This window comes from Papilio xuthus, unplaced genomic scaffold, assembly GCF_000836235.2.
Source record: "Papilio xuthus unplaced genomic scaffold, Pxut_1.1 DF825928.1, whole genome shotgun sequence".
NCBI lineage: Eukaryota > Metazoa > Arthropoda > Insecta > Lepidoptera > Papilionidae > Papilio > Papilio xuthus.
In genome coordinates this window covers 2,340,674-2,357,952 of record NW_013532721.1, presented here as the reverse complement: position 1 = coordinate 2,357,952, position 17,279 = coordinate 2,340,674, and the positions used below count along the sequence as shown (strand labels likewise).

At 31.6% G+C, this 17,279-nt stretch overlaps 1 protein-coding gene across 5 annotated transcripts in view; it reads left to right on the top strand.

Moving 5' to 3' along the window:
- Window positions 1-17,279, top strand: part of heph (polypyrimidine tract-binding protein 1 heph) — a 308,076-nt gene that overhangs the window by 138,023 nt on the left and 152,774 nt on the right. The window lies entirely within an intron of this gene.

Below are 17,279 nucleotides of genomic sequence, written 5' to 3'. Positions count from 1 at the left end.
TTTTCTTTATTACTGCTTATTTTTCTCGTACATTTTTGAATTATACATATCTAATATAAGTGAAGAAGTTAATAAGAAAGGATTTATAAAATGTCAAACACTTTTATATAGTAAACCACATTTCGCTTATAATTTTTTTTTAATTATACCACTACACCAAAAGTTTATTATGGTTAACAAAGGTTATTGTGGGAAACAAATTGAATATTGAAATCAAAAATTATACGTTGCAATAGGTTTATTAAATAAAAAGTTTAAAAAAAATTATCAGATTGTTAAAACATAGTTATATTTGTTAAATTTGTATGATAATAGGTAATTGTATGAAATTGTTTTAGATCCGGATAATACCGGTTGTAATAGCTAATTTACATTTGCTCCATTTAAAGTATTACAGTTATGAATCCCAACTAATGAATTAAGCGGTACCTAATTATAATTATTTATAGCTAAAATGTTTGTTATTTTACTAAACAACTAGCTGTTGCCAGCGACTCCGTTCGCGCGGAATTAAAAAAACAATCAATAACGTAAGTCTACGTGTTCTTCCAGACTATATTTTATGTGTATGCCAAATTTCAACGAGATTCAAACAAACATCCATCCTTTCATATAAACATTCGCAAGAACAATATTAGTAAGATTATGCGTATATAATTATGAGTTCTAAAATTGTTTACCTGTATTTATTAATACTGTTATAGACCGTTAGCTTGCTATTTTCGATGAAAGATTTCTATACTCAACACACTGAATAGCATTTGTTTTCGCCAGAAATCGACACTTTGTTTTTTTTCTTTCAATAACAACCTAATCCCAATTCGCCGCCCCTTAACCGCTTCCTTCGACTTCTCTTACCTCGTATCACTTCTCGCCAAGGCGTTCTTTATCCAATTACCCGAAGATAAATCTCACCTGTGACTGCAGAGGAAATAGCGAAGGAAAACCGTATGTTGGAACGAAATTATACGAAAGTATTTTTACAAAACCAGATTTTTTCTTCGCTTTGTTTGGTTTTAGTTTCCTTTGCCTTTAGTTTTCTTGGATAGCTTTGTTTACGATGTTATTCTGTTTATCTTCGATTAACTAGCAAAAGGTTATGACAATGTTGTTACAAAGACTGCGAGATTTTATGTTATCAGTGCTTCTTCCTTTGATACAAGTTTATAGTATATTTATTGTAATTTTATATCAAGGATTTCTTAACATAAGCCAATGTTATTTTATAATTGTTCACTCTAACTAAACTAATATTTACTTAAAAGTCAATGATGAAACGCACAATATATCGTACTCGTATTATCTGGTAAACTAAAGTCGTTTATAATTGTTATTTTTTTTTTAGTTTGGACTAATCTCTGTATACAATGAAAACAAAAATACTTTAGCAAAATACTTCCTAACAACGACACAGTATTAGTACTAAGAAATACGCATAAAACATTCTCAGTGAGACGAATCGATTAAATTTCATATGCTTCCACGATTCAACAAATTAGATCGGCACTCCAAGCGGTCAGAAGTCGACACCGGGCCCTTCAGCCTGATATGAAGCTTTGCCCTCTTAGCAATCACCGACAAATTTAAAGCGATAGCTAGCTTTAATACATTTATTCAATTGGGTTCCTTATGTCTATCGAAATTTAAAAAAAATCGAAATAAGTAATTTTAATGTATGTAAATTATTTTACTAATGTTTTATAACCCCAATTTAATTTAAAGTCGTGTTGGTATTTAATTAAATGGAACGGGCAATTGTTTGGGACATCTCGCTGTAGAAAAAAAATACAAAAATATTATACAATTTTTCAAAAATTTAATTAGATTTTTTTTAAAAAAACGAGTTCGAATCTCATTCTCCATGCCATTTTTTTATACTTCCAAGAAATTTCTAAAGTAAACGAAAAATTACGTATAACATAAAAGTTTTTTTCGTTAAAATTAATATTTTTAAATTTTGTTCTACAATTCAGCCAACAGATGGCACTATTTCGTTCTTGAAAGCTCCAGTGGGTTGTTTTTTTATATAAAGGTAAGGGTATCATTTTTATTAGAAATATCTTGGATTCATCTTCGAAATAAAAATGTTCTATCGTATTCTAAAATGATTTTATAAGGATTCCGATAGAAAAACCAATTAATCGAATAAAATATTCTCGATCACAGTTCGATGACAATACCCGCGGGACCCTAAAACGGGAAGGAGATAATTCCCTTTCGCGCGTATCGGAAGCAGATCCCATTTCCTCCGACAACATCAAAGTGAGATAGCAATCAGTTTTTTTTTTATTGAATCAGCAATATTTTTAAAGATTTCACTAGTTAGTAGCTCACGGTCGCAGCGATTTGCGATAGGGATGCTACGGAAATTGTAACGAGGTAGCCAGCGTTTTATTTATAGCCAATAAGATAAACATTACACGATTAGATTTTAAAAATGCAAATGATAATTTATATCATAGAAAACACTTTTAAAAACATACATTTTTTTTAATTCCTTGCCTGTAAACTTAACAAAGGTAAAGTTTTAGTAAATTATTCGTTTTTTAATATTTAATTTTATATCATAGATTTTTTTTAAAATATTATCAGATTTTTAATAAATTTACTAATATTCTTTTACCATTCCAACTACGCTCTAAGCTTGTGCTAGGATATGGTTTACGACTATAGTCGAATGGCGGGATTCGAACTCCCGACCTTGTGATCGGAAATCCGTACCCTTAACCATTAGGCTATTAACGCTTTAAGATTTAAGACTATTCGTTAGATTCTTTGTTAGTTTATTGTTTAAAATTGCATTAGTTGTACTAATAAATAATTTCTCTTCTTAAAAAAAAATAAACGTATCCAGATTCTAGAAGTAGATTATGTATCTAGTAAATCAACATCTTATATAGGTTACTAATTGATGAATAACAATTGGCTAACTTCCCTATTATTTTCTAAAGTCAAGTTTTTCATGAGTGTAAAAGAAGAATTAAAAGAATACACTTCTAAGTAGAGTAGTGTTGTGATTTTCTAAAGTTATCTCTAACTTTTTAAATTTTCTTGTACTTGAGGAAGATGCTTAGAGCTGGGAACAAGAAGTAGTTAGTTTCAATTTTAAACGCTGATTAACCACGTACCCGCAACAAGCAACATCACGAAGGGAAACATGTCTGAAAAGTAAAAAGAACCTACGCTGTAAACTTTAAGGAACCATTATTCAGTTTACTTATTTAACTTATAATAGCTCTACAGGATACTTACATGTACCTTAGATTTTTTTACTTATGTTTTTTTTGTTAAACTATAAATAAGTTAAGTCATCTTAGTTAAAAAACTTACGCAGAAATTTATGTTCGAAATCCCGCCTTCTTAAGTTGCTTGAAATTTTGTCAAAGTAGCTGTCACCCGCGTCTCCGTCCACGCAGAACTAAAAAAAAACACTTAATGAGTAGCCTATGAATTCTTCCAGGGTCTATCTATCTACATATATTCCAAATTTCAGCAAATTCGAAGCAGCTATTCCGGAAATACATTCAAACAAACATTCGTATTTATATTATTAGTACTAATGTCGTTATTTTAGACAAACGTCTTACATTTCGTCTATATTCAGTCAGATTCTTCAGAATATTAATATGAGAGTTATTTACAAAATTGTAGTAGAAAAGCAAATATTCGCATGAAATATTTCAGAGTTGAGTTCAATTAAGACAGATGGCTGTACCGGCGCCATTCGATAGATTTACTACGCAACAATACCCAAAGCCTCGGCTTTTACTATTCAAAGATATCTCATACGGATTTCTGAGATTAGTTTTCCATTTATTATAAACTAACGATTCGCTCCCGGCTTCGCACTCATGGGAATACATATGTTTCGTTGTACTACCAATAAACTTCAGCCAAAAGTAAACAGTGTAAAAGTTATGTACGATTTAGGACAATTCTAAATCTATTTTAACTAATAATTCTAATAATTTTAAAGAATATATTTAACTATTTGTATTGCTTTACGATGTAACTTGATGGTATAGTTTATTCTGTTGAAATTGTTAGAAGTTGAAATTAAAAAAGTTTACCTACACCTGAGGCTACTTTAAGATTCTAGACAAGTATTTTCATTTTATTGACGTCAATAAATAAATTGAGGTGCTTAAACTAACTATAAGTTTAATTAAATAAACTATTTGTCAATTAATTTTATTTTTATATTTAAGTGAGTCCTTCAATCGTCGATTTTCTATATAAAAATATAATAAAAAAATAACAAATCTTGAAATGTATAATAAGTTCCTACTAACTTTGTCTTCTGTAATCTCTTAAGTGTATTTGTATTTTTGACTGAATCTTAAGTTGTTTGTAACACCACTAAAACTAACTTAGTGTTTGCTCAAGTTGGGGCCCGATGGAGCGCGGCTCCTGCAACTTGCTACCTGAAAGCATCTTAGGTAACTTCGGTTAAGTAAACAAACGACTTTCAGCAATTAATAAATATCAACGTGACCAAGAAAGTTACAGAGGCAGGTCCACACATACGTTACAACTTCTTGTTTGCTTAAACACTGCTTAAATTTTACTTTGATAAATTAAATATCTTTCTATACATTATATATTACTTAAAATCCTTTTTGGTAGCACATAACTTTTAGACATGATGTGGCTTCCATTTTTTTAGATTTAATATTTTGTAACTTGTTAATCTTTTGAAATGAAAAATAAGTCAATGTACAAAATTGTAACAATCCTTTCACCATAAAATGCCTTTTATGAACACAATGGAATTGCAGTTTCGTAGAGATAATAAAATACCTGTGAACGGGGCGCAGAAAAGTCGGAACGTCATTCGCTTCGCCAAAATTAAAACAAGTAAATTCAATTGACTTTTAATGATGGAAAATTTTTCGAATTCCATTACAAATCAGTACTCGGCAGCTCAGATCAAAGGCGTTCAATTTACACAATGAACACACGCGGCCTCAGCTGGCGTTCTGTTAATTAAATTTTATTGACAACTGTGATATTCTTTGTTGAATAAACATTTCCTTTTACATTCAGACTGCCTGCTTGATGCTGACACGTAGTTGCCGTTTAAATAAATTATTGCGCTGTCTGATGCAACGTCGATCTGCATAGTTCGCTTTAAACTCGATAAAATATTATTGAAGAATTAAAAAATATCACCTTTTTAGTTCAAAGAGTTATACCTATAAAATCGGGATTCCCTGCTCTCAATGAACAGTCGATACGGCGCCGGTGGTCCCATGACGAGAAGTTTACATCAAAGTTAATAGTGAGAGGCGGCCGCGTGGCCGACGCGCTTCGCTAAGTGATATATGGGCCCGAGGAAACCCGGTTTGCGCCGGAGCGGAACGCTCTCAAACCCGCAACCGAATAAAACTGCCAAGTTTTCCGCATAAACTATCCAACGCCTCTAATGTGTAACATTTGAAGACTTATGTATTAACCTGCATGCCGCAATATATAGGTTCGAACATGTTAGGAAACATTTTGTCTTGTAAAATAGGTCGTTTTTTTTAGTAACAATTTTTGTAATTATTAGTCTAGCCTTTCGAAATTTGAATGTTAAAACCAGAGTCCGTTATCGGATGATATTAAATTTAGTAAAATACTTTCTAATTCGCCTTGTTGTTTTAACGTATCCAATTAAAGATTTATTCAAATTATAATTTAACGTTATAATATATCCGATACAACGAAATGAACATGATATTATACAAAGATTTAATTTATCTGCGAAGCCAGTTAGCGGCCTTTGAGGTTCAACGTTAATTTGACCGATAAACAAGTTTAATTAAAACCAAAGCAAATTAATTTAACTGATGATCTTAATGCAAGATTGAATTACGGCTTCAGAGGATTTCAAAATTAGTTTGACCTAGACAATAGCGGGCACTGAGATGATTGTTCAAATATTTGTAGATCTAGTCGTGGGTCCGTCGGCGTCGTAAACCACAGATATTGTCAGAGTATTGTCTCAAAGAGATTAGTTTCCTTACGTTTGTGTTGTTGGCAGTACCGGAAATAGTGAGTATCTCAATTGACCGGTAATGGAGTGTACAATATGACGCTTTTATGCCATATTTATTTATAGTCTTTTCTATTTGCTTAATACTTTTTCAGATTGTGTCTTAGGATTATTTATTATGCACAAAAAGGTGCATTAAATCGAAAAATCATGTCTCTTTCTATTTATTCATAAAATTAAGATCAAGCTTTCATTGAAATTGATCAGTGGTCACTGAACATACATACAAACTGTGTAAGTACGATGTTGAATAAACAAATTGTAGTCTATTTCATTAGCTTAAAAGCCTCGAGAGAATACAGACTTCGCAAGAACTTCACTGGAAATCACTTCATTTCCCTATTTTCCAAGTTTGACTGCAACATTCGGCGCCAAACGCCCGCATCGTATGCGGGGACAAGTTTCGCGCAGATTAAAGATAGAGCTATATCAGTTTCGGCAACCTTTCATTAGGAATGGTACAAAGGCAACGTAATTACAGCGACGAGCGCGACATCTGGTGGCTTTATCGTTAAAGGGCTGCATCTTACGCTGCGCCATTTCAACGTCTCCGTCTCAAGCACGGTAATTTGTCTCTGCGGCCGGACTCCGTAATATTTGAATGCGGGCTAGATAATCTAAAAGGCTTTCATCTCCTTAACCTTATAAAAGCATAAATTAATAGTTTTTTTTTAATTAACGTATTAATAAAGGAATAATGATCCAGTTGTCGGGTGTCTTATAAAAAGTCGGAAATTGTTTCATAAAAAGGTAAATTGTGTGAATTTTACAATTTTCTCAATTGTTTTAGAATGGGAATAATCGTATGAAATTGCGTTATTAATTTCTAGGTCGAATTTAAAATTAAAACGAAACGATCCCTTAGAGATATATTCGAAAATATCATTTGCCAAGTCGCGAATCTCGACGTAATATAATCGACACTTGAACAATGTAACCAAGACAATATTTGCTTTGAGTTGGGGCTCGGCGTCGACTTGTGAGAACGCGACGACGAAACGCGAGTATACATTTACTTGTATGATTAAGAAAATTATACCAGCATTAAAAGCTTTGCCGCTATTGTGTGGCTAATATTGTGTTTGTGTTAACATCTAATCTAATATTAAAACATTAATTAATCTTTAAAACTGTTTAAATAAAGAATTTTTACTTATTCACTTACAAATAATAATAGCAAATAATTATTTATTATTTTTGTTACAGGTAATAAAAGCATAATTAATTGATTCATCATAACAAGCAGGTAACCATAATAATTATAATCTTACCAATTGTGACGTACGTATCATTATTGTTTCAATTTCTTAACTGTAAAGTTTGATTTGAGTATGTAAAATTCTTACCTATTTACTAAGTTAATCCATTATATCGTTCAAGTAGACCATTTCCATAATTGACAAGACATGACCAAGTCTGCAATCACAACTTGATCATAGTTATAATTAAGTAATAACTTAGCTCTTGTGCAGCTTAGCAACCGCATGTTTGGTAAGTTACTTAAACTAATTTTGACGTGCAGGTTTATTTTAACCTGCGCAGTAGTGGTCAAGACCTTTAGTGTTATGTTGTGTTCATAGCTGTTTTATACAAAAGTTGTGGGACTTTTTAAACTTTAGTATTTAAACTTTAAAAAGATGTCTACATTATTATTCTTAAATTCTATGTCGTTAGAGGTCTGAAGACGTCTACTCAGGTCGGTGACTCGAATAGAACTCACTCGACAATAGACAATGTAGCCACCATAGCAACATACACGACAATTATTGAAAATATCTGCCACGCATTTCAATTTTCCTAATGACGTATGCACAATAAATATGAATTAACCGATTTAGTTTCCGCTTAATCGGCTTTTTAGAAAACTCATTTGACTGGCAAATTGTTTTAAGCCCGTACAATAGCATAGAGGTTGTAACAGATGCAGATAAATATTAAAATTATGTTTTTAATTTAATTATTAAATTTGGTAATTTTACTATTCTTATCTTAAAAACAAATAATAAAACATATTTTATGTACGAATACTAAGCATTAATAAAAAATATCCAATACTAAAAAAAAAATTGACGTCAAAATTTAAAAAAAAGTTGTGCTAATTTAATGTCATTTAAGAAATAGCAAAATCAAGTCTTAAGATAGTTCATTTTAAAGTTTTTATTATAAACTGAATAAAGTGATACTAAAAAATAAACTTTTAATATTAGAATTAATACCTTGTCGATTTTTATACATCCTGTATATTATCATTAAATGCTATTGAATTTTATCTGCTACGGTGATTTCTAATATCAGTGAGCCACAACATAACAGTTGTTGTTCATCGAAGCGTTGCTAATAACTGCACATCGTATAACAGACTATTAATTTAAAATAATAAAGTTAGTAAAAGCACTTATTCTTGTAACGTTCAATGCACAACTTTATTAGCTTTAGTAAAGTTATATTGAATATTTTTCTTGCATACCAAGTCCACAATTTTATCCAGAAGTTTTTATTAGAGTTGTTTAAGTCAAAAAAGCAGATTAGAAATTAGAAATTGCTATTTTTGTCAAGATTATACGTCTGTATAGTCCGACAAGGATATCTGACCCGGTGGGCATAAGTGAAACTAATTAATATCAGCTTACTAGCGCCACTTTTTCAATGTCAAATAAGTGTCACAAGATTCTTGTACTACAGATGTCACATATTTTTTTCTTTTGTAGCATTTTCTGTGCATAAGCAGGTTTTATATGTTTTGTGATAGTACTTACAAAGATAGCAGCGCGTTTATCACCGGGTCAGATATCATTGTATGACTATACAATTCTAAATTGTTTAAAATGAAGTTATATCTTTGGTTTAATATATTATATACTTTTTAAAACAAAACAAGTTAAATGTTTTATTTTTTTATTTTGTTCTAATGTTATTAAACATTTGGTAAATTTTGTGTTTTCGGCAAATTAAGTTTGAACAGCGAAATTTTCGACTGGATTCAAAACTGATTAATTAAAGTTAGAAATTTTCTTCTAATCATTTAACTAAACAAGAGGGTGACTTAATCCAATTTGCGCTATAATTATGACGTCATCGGAGAAGTATTTAATTAAAGACCTTTTGAGAGCCTCCAAGGTAATTGTTGTTCAATGACTCTTTGTAGCCGGATCGCCCCAGACTGTTTGCACTTAGTGATTATGTTCCAGCGAGTCCATTTGTCAACATCTATTTTCGATAGTTAACAGAACCTTTTTTCGCTTTTAAATTTTTACAGAAGAATTTTTTTTAAGGTTGACAATACCATAATTTACCGCTTTATGGTTTGCCGCTGCGTAAAAAATACTTAAATTTACTGTAAAAAAGTTTTACAGAAATTCTAATACGTAGTTATTATGTACCAGAAACTTAATTATAATTTAATAAAAATGTAATGAACCTTGTTACTTTATAGTGTACGATGCAGTTAATGGCGAAGAGATTTTAATACGGCAGGAAAAATCTCAGTGGGGCGGCGTCTAGTCTAGGTAAACATACTCTTTCTTGGCCCCGGAAACACAAAAGGGGTTTACGCTCAAAAGTTAATTAAAATTTAAATATGTGTATGTAAATGAATGAGAATTGTAGATGCAGCGGAATTTTATTAGTTTATTTTATCAGTTCTTTGAAAGAATTTTCTTTCAAGTAGAAATATATTTATCATAATACATATAAATGGCAGTTTCGAAATTAACTTAATGTTAACAACAATGTGTGATGATTAATTTAACCCTTATTGTGGCAAGATTTTTTTTTGAAGAAAAGCAAAAAACAACGTAAAAAAAAACTAAGTTAAAAATTATTTTATAGTGATCGTATATTTTTATAAAGTTGTATGTATGGTATACTATACAAAATGAACATAAGGGTTAATTTACGTCTTAATTCTTAAAATGCATAAATTGTCACTTCTTCTTCTAGTGCCTCTTCAGTCTTGAAGGTTGGCCGCCAACTTGGAATATTTGGTTCTGTCAAGCGCAAAACAGTTCCTCTGCTGACCTAATCCCCGTCCACTCGCTAATATTACGTAACCACGATTTTTTGTGGCTAATTGTCACTAAATCTATTTAAATAAACACACAATGCAAAAATAAAGTTTTATACTTAGAATATAGGTTAAAACTTTAGAAATCTTTAGTAGATGACAGAGAAATTTAGTACTCAATAATCGACCTTGTAGACAGACCGATAATGGTCGATTTTACCCTAAACTGGTGGTTTATATGCACAACTTCGGTTCGCTTCACTTTGATTGATGGTCATCCATGTGACAAATTTTATAGGGCCCTTGGGGTTATTAGTTTCGACAGATAGCTACATAACCTGGTCATTATAGTGTCTGACCGTTTAAGCTTATATCGAGCGGCTTGGGGTCAGGTTATGTTGGTGTTGACACCTATTCGAATTAGCACACGTTTAATATAAAACGAAAACATTTTTAAATCTTATATTGTATATTTCTTACTTATTGTATAATCGATCCTTTTTAAGTGTACATAATAATTTGAATGTTCTAAAACGAAACCATTTCTAAATGTAATTAAAAAAGCCAAATGTCTTATTCATTTACCCACAATACACGTATATTTTAATTGTTGACGAATCGTTGAGTAACAATAATATATTAAATGCTCCCAATACAAAACGATCGTTTGAGTAAAAAAAACCGCAATAACTTTTTTACAAACAAATAGAGCCGCAGAGCAAACGCGCAGTAGAAAACGAGCAACGAATAACCCGTGCATATATTTAATTAAAACGATTATACTCGGTAGTTTTCCGCTTTATCGACATTTTATGACTACAGTAAATAAAACTGCATTTGAGTTTTGTGTACCGAAAGGGCATATGGGATAGACCGGGCTTAACCGCAACTCTGCTCTGGCTTCGTTCGGATTTATGAAAATTTTACATTTGAAATATATGAATTAAAAAAAAGTAATTAATAAATAATTACTTGTCTTTTCATAAATCAAGTATGTCTCGATTTTTGAGTTAATTAAAAAAGTTAAAAAGTCATGAGTTCATCATAGAGTTGTATGAGTTGATAGTACACTAAAAACAAGTACATAAATATTTAATTTTTCTTAACAATCAAGGACTTCCTTACTTAATCTAACGTACTCTAACCAAATTGGCTTAGACTGAGACGACATCGACATTAAACTTTCATCTAGGTAGAGAACTAGAAATAGCTTGTTAATCCAACGCTAAACCGAATTATATCAACATCAATGTTAAACAGCTCAGTAACGAAGACAAAACCGTGTTTGTACAAGAGTAAGTTACCTTTGTACTCCTCAACTCAAGATTATTCCGCCCATTAATTCCATTTCGTCTTATGAAATTTCTCGCGCTCGAGACAGTCGGGTTACAAGAATCTCAAGCCAATACGAGGATTTAAGGTAAAATAAACCTCTATATTAATTAGTCGCCCGGCATTTGTTGGACAAGATATTTACTGAACAATTTTCAATAATAACCGTAGATAGACCATTGGCGGCGCGCTTGCGGGCAGACCTCTATTTGTTTAATTAATATCCATCGTAACCGACTGGCGCGCTGTTTTTTTTAAAAGCAAAATACGAAATAATTTCGTCGTTTCTTTTAATTTTTAATTCGTTTAACAGAATATTAATTGACACGTTAAAATATACAAATTATCCTAGATCGCTCCGAAGGTTCTATGAATTAAAAACCATTCGCCAAAAACAACTTTGTTCACTTTTAATTTGATTAAAAAACCGATTTGTAATTTATATTTGTATTTTTTTTTCTTGTATCTCTCATTTTTGAATCGTTGTAAATCTTATCTGTTCGGTAAAAGGGGAGCCTCTACGATCGTGGTTAGTTCTATCAGGAAACATGTTAAACCCATATATGAATAGTAAATTATATAAAAAGAACTCCGACGTTGACAAGAGGGGCGTTAGTGAGCTTTCATCTTATGCCCATCGGGTCAGGTAACTTAGTCGGTTTATAATAAATATTTTGTCAAAGAATAGACATTTGAATGCAGACAGATAATTTGTCTTTAGGATTTAAACTTCTATAAATAGTTATAACAATTTTCATAACAAAATAGTCGTACGATTTCATGTGTGTAGATAATTACTGGCTCATTTTACACTGGATAATTAATAATTACGCTTAATTCTATTAAAATGTAATACCCTATGTGCGGGGATCATTCGTAAAGTATTACAAACATAGCACCGCAAAATTTCCACCGGGGATTTAGTTCCAGCCTAAAATTAGTGATTTTGTGCAATGTATCCGTACAAAACTTAATCCATCTGATCATTCAAAGTATTAATTAGTAGATTAAATTAGTTGATATTCAAAATATTGCTTGATATGAAAATTACCAATCACCATCAATATTTAGAAGCGGGAAAGTACCATCAAAATTTTACACTAAGAAAAAGATACATATCTAAGAAAAAAGTTAAAAGTCTTTTAGACTTTAAATATTATAAAATGTGCATTTTTTAATGAACTTTTTAAATTATTAAGCTATATTCAATGATATATTTTCATTTTACTTTGTAGTACGGAAACAGTTTGTTTGCGATATTAAACTAGTCCAAGTCATTCATCAAACTGAGCAAACCGATGTGCGTGAGTTTGCGTATAATCGATGTATAGAGATAATCGTCTAACAATGATATTTGGTAGATAGAAAACTTAATAGGAGTTTTTACAAACGTAACACTCATAAACTCTCCGAGATCCCTTATACTATTTAAAAGAAAACGCAGTAAGAATAGGTGTTTTAGCTGTAATTTTTTTTTATATCTAATCGATGTGTTCATTTTTAGGGTTCCCAACTTGAAAGGAAATAAGTGGAACCCATTAGGATCGTTTTTGTCCGTCCGTCTAGCTGTATGACAAGGTACTTTTTTCAAAAAGGACACCTTAGAGTCATGCAGCACTCAAAATGAAATTATATTATATTCTACAATAATGGTGAATTAAACCTAACTTTTTAAAGAGTAATTCAGTTCTCTAAGAAAGTGCTTAAGTCGACTCAAACATCGAAATCGTCTACCCTAATATTGGTTTCACCCTAAATTTAACTCTTAACGTGACGTATCGGTGACGTCGACGAGCCAGAAAGTTGTATATAACCCAAAGTGAGGTCTTAACAATTGATAGAAGTCATTCTGATCGCATGCCTCATTACGTTGAGGTTAATATGTACCTGATTTTGCTGATGTTTCATTAGTGATACATCTGTTAAGTAAATTTAAATGCACCTAGGGTATTTAATGATCACTTAAAGAACCCTTAGTGCAACTACATTAACACTAAAGTCCTTCCTTAGTGATTAGTTACCGAATCTGGGTGTAATCGAGTAATTTTTAAAAACATTATTAAAAAGCATTTTTTACTTATAATAACTGGCCTTGTAGTGTAAAGGTAAGAAAAATAATTATTATAAATTATAAAATATAAATTAAATTAACTGGTATAGAAGTGAAAAGCTTTTGTAAAAAATTAAAAATTCTATGTTATATTGCGGCAAAGACAGGTCGGTAAAATCACGGTAAAGGATAACGGAATAAGGAAAGAACACACATAGCATTGTAATATATTTTTTATCTGCACTCAGTGCTCGCATTGTAATTACAAACAAATGCAGTAATTCTTTAAGCGCTCACCCGACCTGAGGTTTTTGACAGAACAAAAAAATCTCCCCGCAGTCGATTTTGCATAATAACTTAATCTAACATTGTGAATACAAATCTAATTGAATTTCCTTTTGCCCTCTCTTTATTTGTTTTTCGTAAAATATGAATAACAGCTATTCTTTTTACGTCTCTTGTACAAGTACTGAAGTAATACGAGTAACTCTTGCTTTTATTTTAAAATATCGTAACAGAGAAGTTGTTTGATGGTTGTTAAGGTGTAATTTGGTTGTTGATTGTATTGTTGTAAGTAATTGCTTTTACTAGTATTTCTGTAATTTTTAGATAAGCAAGAAACACTATATAAAATAAGATATTAATTTTCCTTACAGTGATAAAACTTAAGACCTTGCAAGTGAATTAATTCTCGAAGTTTTTTTTCTATTTTTATCACTGCGCTACGCAAAGTAACGTTTTCTCGGACTTCGTAAGTTTAACTACGGCTGAGTTAGCAGAGGAATATTTAATTTTCTGTTTGTTTCAAAAACTAGTCTGTTTGGTAGGTAAGTAAGAGCTTTGTAGCGCTCGGTCAGCTTAGGTGAAGCCCGGGAGATCCTCACCGCAAATATCGCTTTGCTCTGTATAAATGTAAATTCAGTGATAGAGAAACAACTTTCTCTGTCATATCCATTTTGTATTTAATAACACATATTTACATTCGAGAGGAAGCTTTATACGAGTAGGAGTTATTAATTTTTTAACCGACTAACAAAGAGAATAATGTTCATCGCGCTTGTCTAAATTTGTTTTTATATATTGTTAGGAAGAAAATCCGACGCTGTGCCGATGTATCGGTGCAACACTATGTTCTATATATAGGGCTACTATTGAAATATCAAAGTTTATGTCCCCTCACTAATCAATCTGACACGTAACGTGACTTGGTAACTAATAATGTCTAAAAGTATGTATGCTCGTTTTTGTTGAATTAAATTCCATTGTGAGCCTAAACGACTGATGCGATTTTGACAAGTAAGATGTCATTTAATACGTCTTCTTCCTCGGAGTTTCATACGGTATATTAAATAGGCACAACGGCTAATAACATACGTACTAGTCCTGTAACGGCATTGAGTAGTTTCGAGCCCATCGGGATGAGTGGGACCGATATTATTGCATAATTATAATAGTTTATAAAAGAAAGAAAAAAGCCCATAGTCTCTCGAAGGACATGAAAAACAACGCACCGAGAGTCTTAACGAAAAGAGGACTTTGTTAAATTTTTAAATCCCATTTTCAGTTAAATTTATGTGCTGAATGTAATAGAATAACTCAAATAGAAGTTAAAGATACCTAATTAAACTCTTCGCTCATCATTCGAAACTTTGCTAATTTCCATAAGATTCACGGAGCTTATCCTTTTTGGTAAATTTTTAATTGCAATCGAAAGTTGATAACTCGTAAGGCTGACATAGGTACAACAACGTTTCAAAGTTCGACGGCTGTAAACTTCTCTTTGTTTATTCAACTTCGAGTTTACGAAAGCAGGTAAGTTTTCAAACATTGCGGTTTTAATGATCTAATATTAACGAACGCTGAGGGTATTAATTAAGGATTCTAAGTATAATATCAATAGCGAAGCTGTACGCGCGCAGGGCGAGGAGAGCGCGGCCGCGAACCCGCAGCGGTACCGCGCCGCGCCGCTTTTACAATAGCTTAGGAATTTGCACTGAAGTAAACATTACCGAAAAGATTTTCCTATCACAACTTAACTAATATAACGCTTGAACTCACACATTTTTATATCTAAATGGCGCTGCTTATATTTGATTAAAAGCTAATAAAAAATAATAAAAAAAAAGATTTGAAATATTACGATAATCAACAGTTACGTTCATCTTGGTCTCCCCGTCCTCATGCCAGTATATTTAAGGATTCATGACACCTTTAAAATGATAACGTGATTGTATTATGTGTAATAAGGTCAGATTTTTAAAAATTGTTACTCCTTAAAAAAGATGTAGACGACAATGTAAAGAGTTTTTTTCCGTTAACAAGTGTCAGATTTATTGACATGTTCGCGGTCGACTAAGCCTATCCATGCGAAGATCAAAAGAAAATTTATATATCTGGAATTGACATATTGTTTTGTAATTTTTCTATAAAAAGTAGGAACGGTCTTAATATTAATAAATGTATTAATATGTTATAGGAGATTATTGAATTTCATTGCATTTCAATTATACGAAAAATCTTACTTTCTACTATCTTACTTAGTATTATAGATTAGAGTATATTAGATGGATGGATGGATGTTTGTTTGAAGCTATCTCTGGAACGGCTTAATGGATATAGTAAAATTTGGCATAGTCGTAGAACATATTCTGGAAGAACAGTTATGCTACTTATTAAGTTTATGTTAGTTCCCCACGGACGGAGTCGCGGGTGACAGCTAGTATGTAATTTATATGAAACATATCTTCGATTAAATGTCAATATCATTTTAAATACTGAAATACCAAAACAAATCCAAACACTAATTAAACTTTAGTTCAGGTATCAGAAATCCCGATTCCAACCTTTAAGTATGAGAAGGAAATATACCAATCATGTGAATCCGATCTCGTACTGGTACGTTGCTTGTACATAATTAATTCAGTCTTTGACTAAGAGCTCTAATAACGTATCGAAGTGCGCTCAAACCGTGCCACTTCCAGCAAACTCTGTATTTCTGTTTCGGCATTTATTGGCTGACGGCGCGTTCTGGTAATCCTACTACGTCAGCTTCGTAACCTCTTTAATCCTTCTTCCCTTTTTTTAGCAAAGCTGTAATACACGTTATTCGTATTCTACGATTTTTTGAAATTCATCATGATTTCGTAATTCAGATGTTTATGTGTTATTTGTTTTCGACAATCAACTGTTCGAAATTTAAATATTACAACTGTTTTCTATTTAATATTACACGGAGAACATTTTTTCTTACTCTTAAAAATATTGTCATCCATATTTTTCATAAATAAATGTAAAAATGCATATCAAAAACAACTACATGGAAAGTGAATAACAAGTTGAATGTTGTTACTCCTAAACTTCTCTTAATGGAGTTATAAACTGCCGTGAACCGAAGATAAACTATCTTCATTGAAACTAATGCGGCCAATCAATAGGTCTTTTCATTAAATTAATAACGCCACTTACTAGAAAACTAGTCGACTTCAGTACTTGTATACGTCACCGAACGATCGTGAAAACCGACTGTTTGTAATTTGCCTAAAATTAAAAAGATTCAGAAAATTTAATACATATTAAATTGATACATTATATATTTGATACTTTGTTACGGGGATTACATTTCATTGAAATATTCATCAAAATATTGCCTAGACAAATATCTTATGGGCGGAATTCGCAATCGGTCTGTAACATATAAGGCTCCGGTCTCAAAGTTCCTCTCAAAACTTATAAGCAGCTTACAGTATATATTCCAGTTTGTAATATTCACAAAATTACTTGTCTAGCCAATTTCTGTACGTAGTTATTTGAATAATAGATGTTGGTGAGCTGGCGCAAACATTTGCTATCTGCAATCA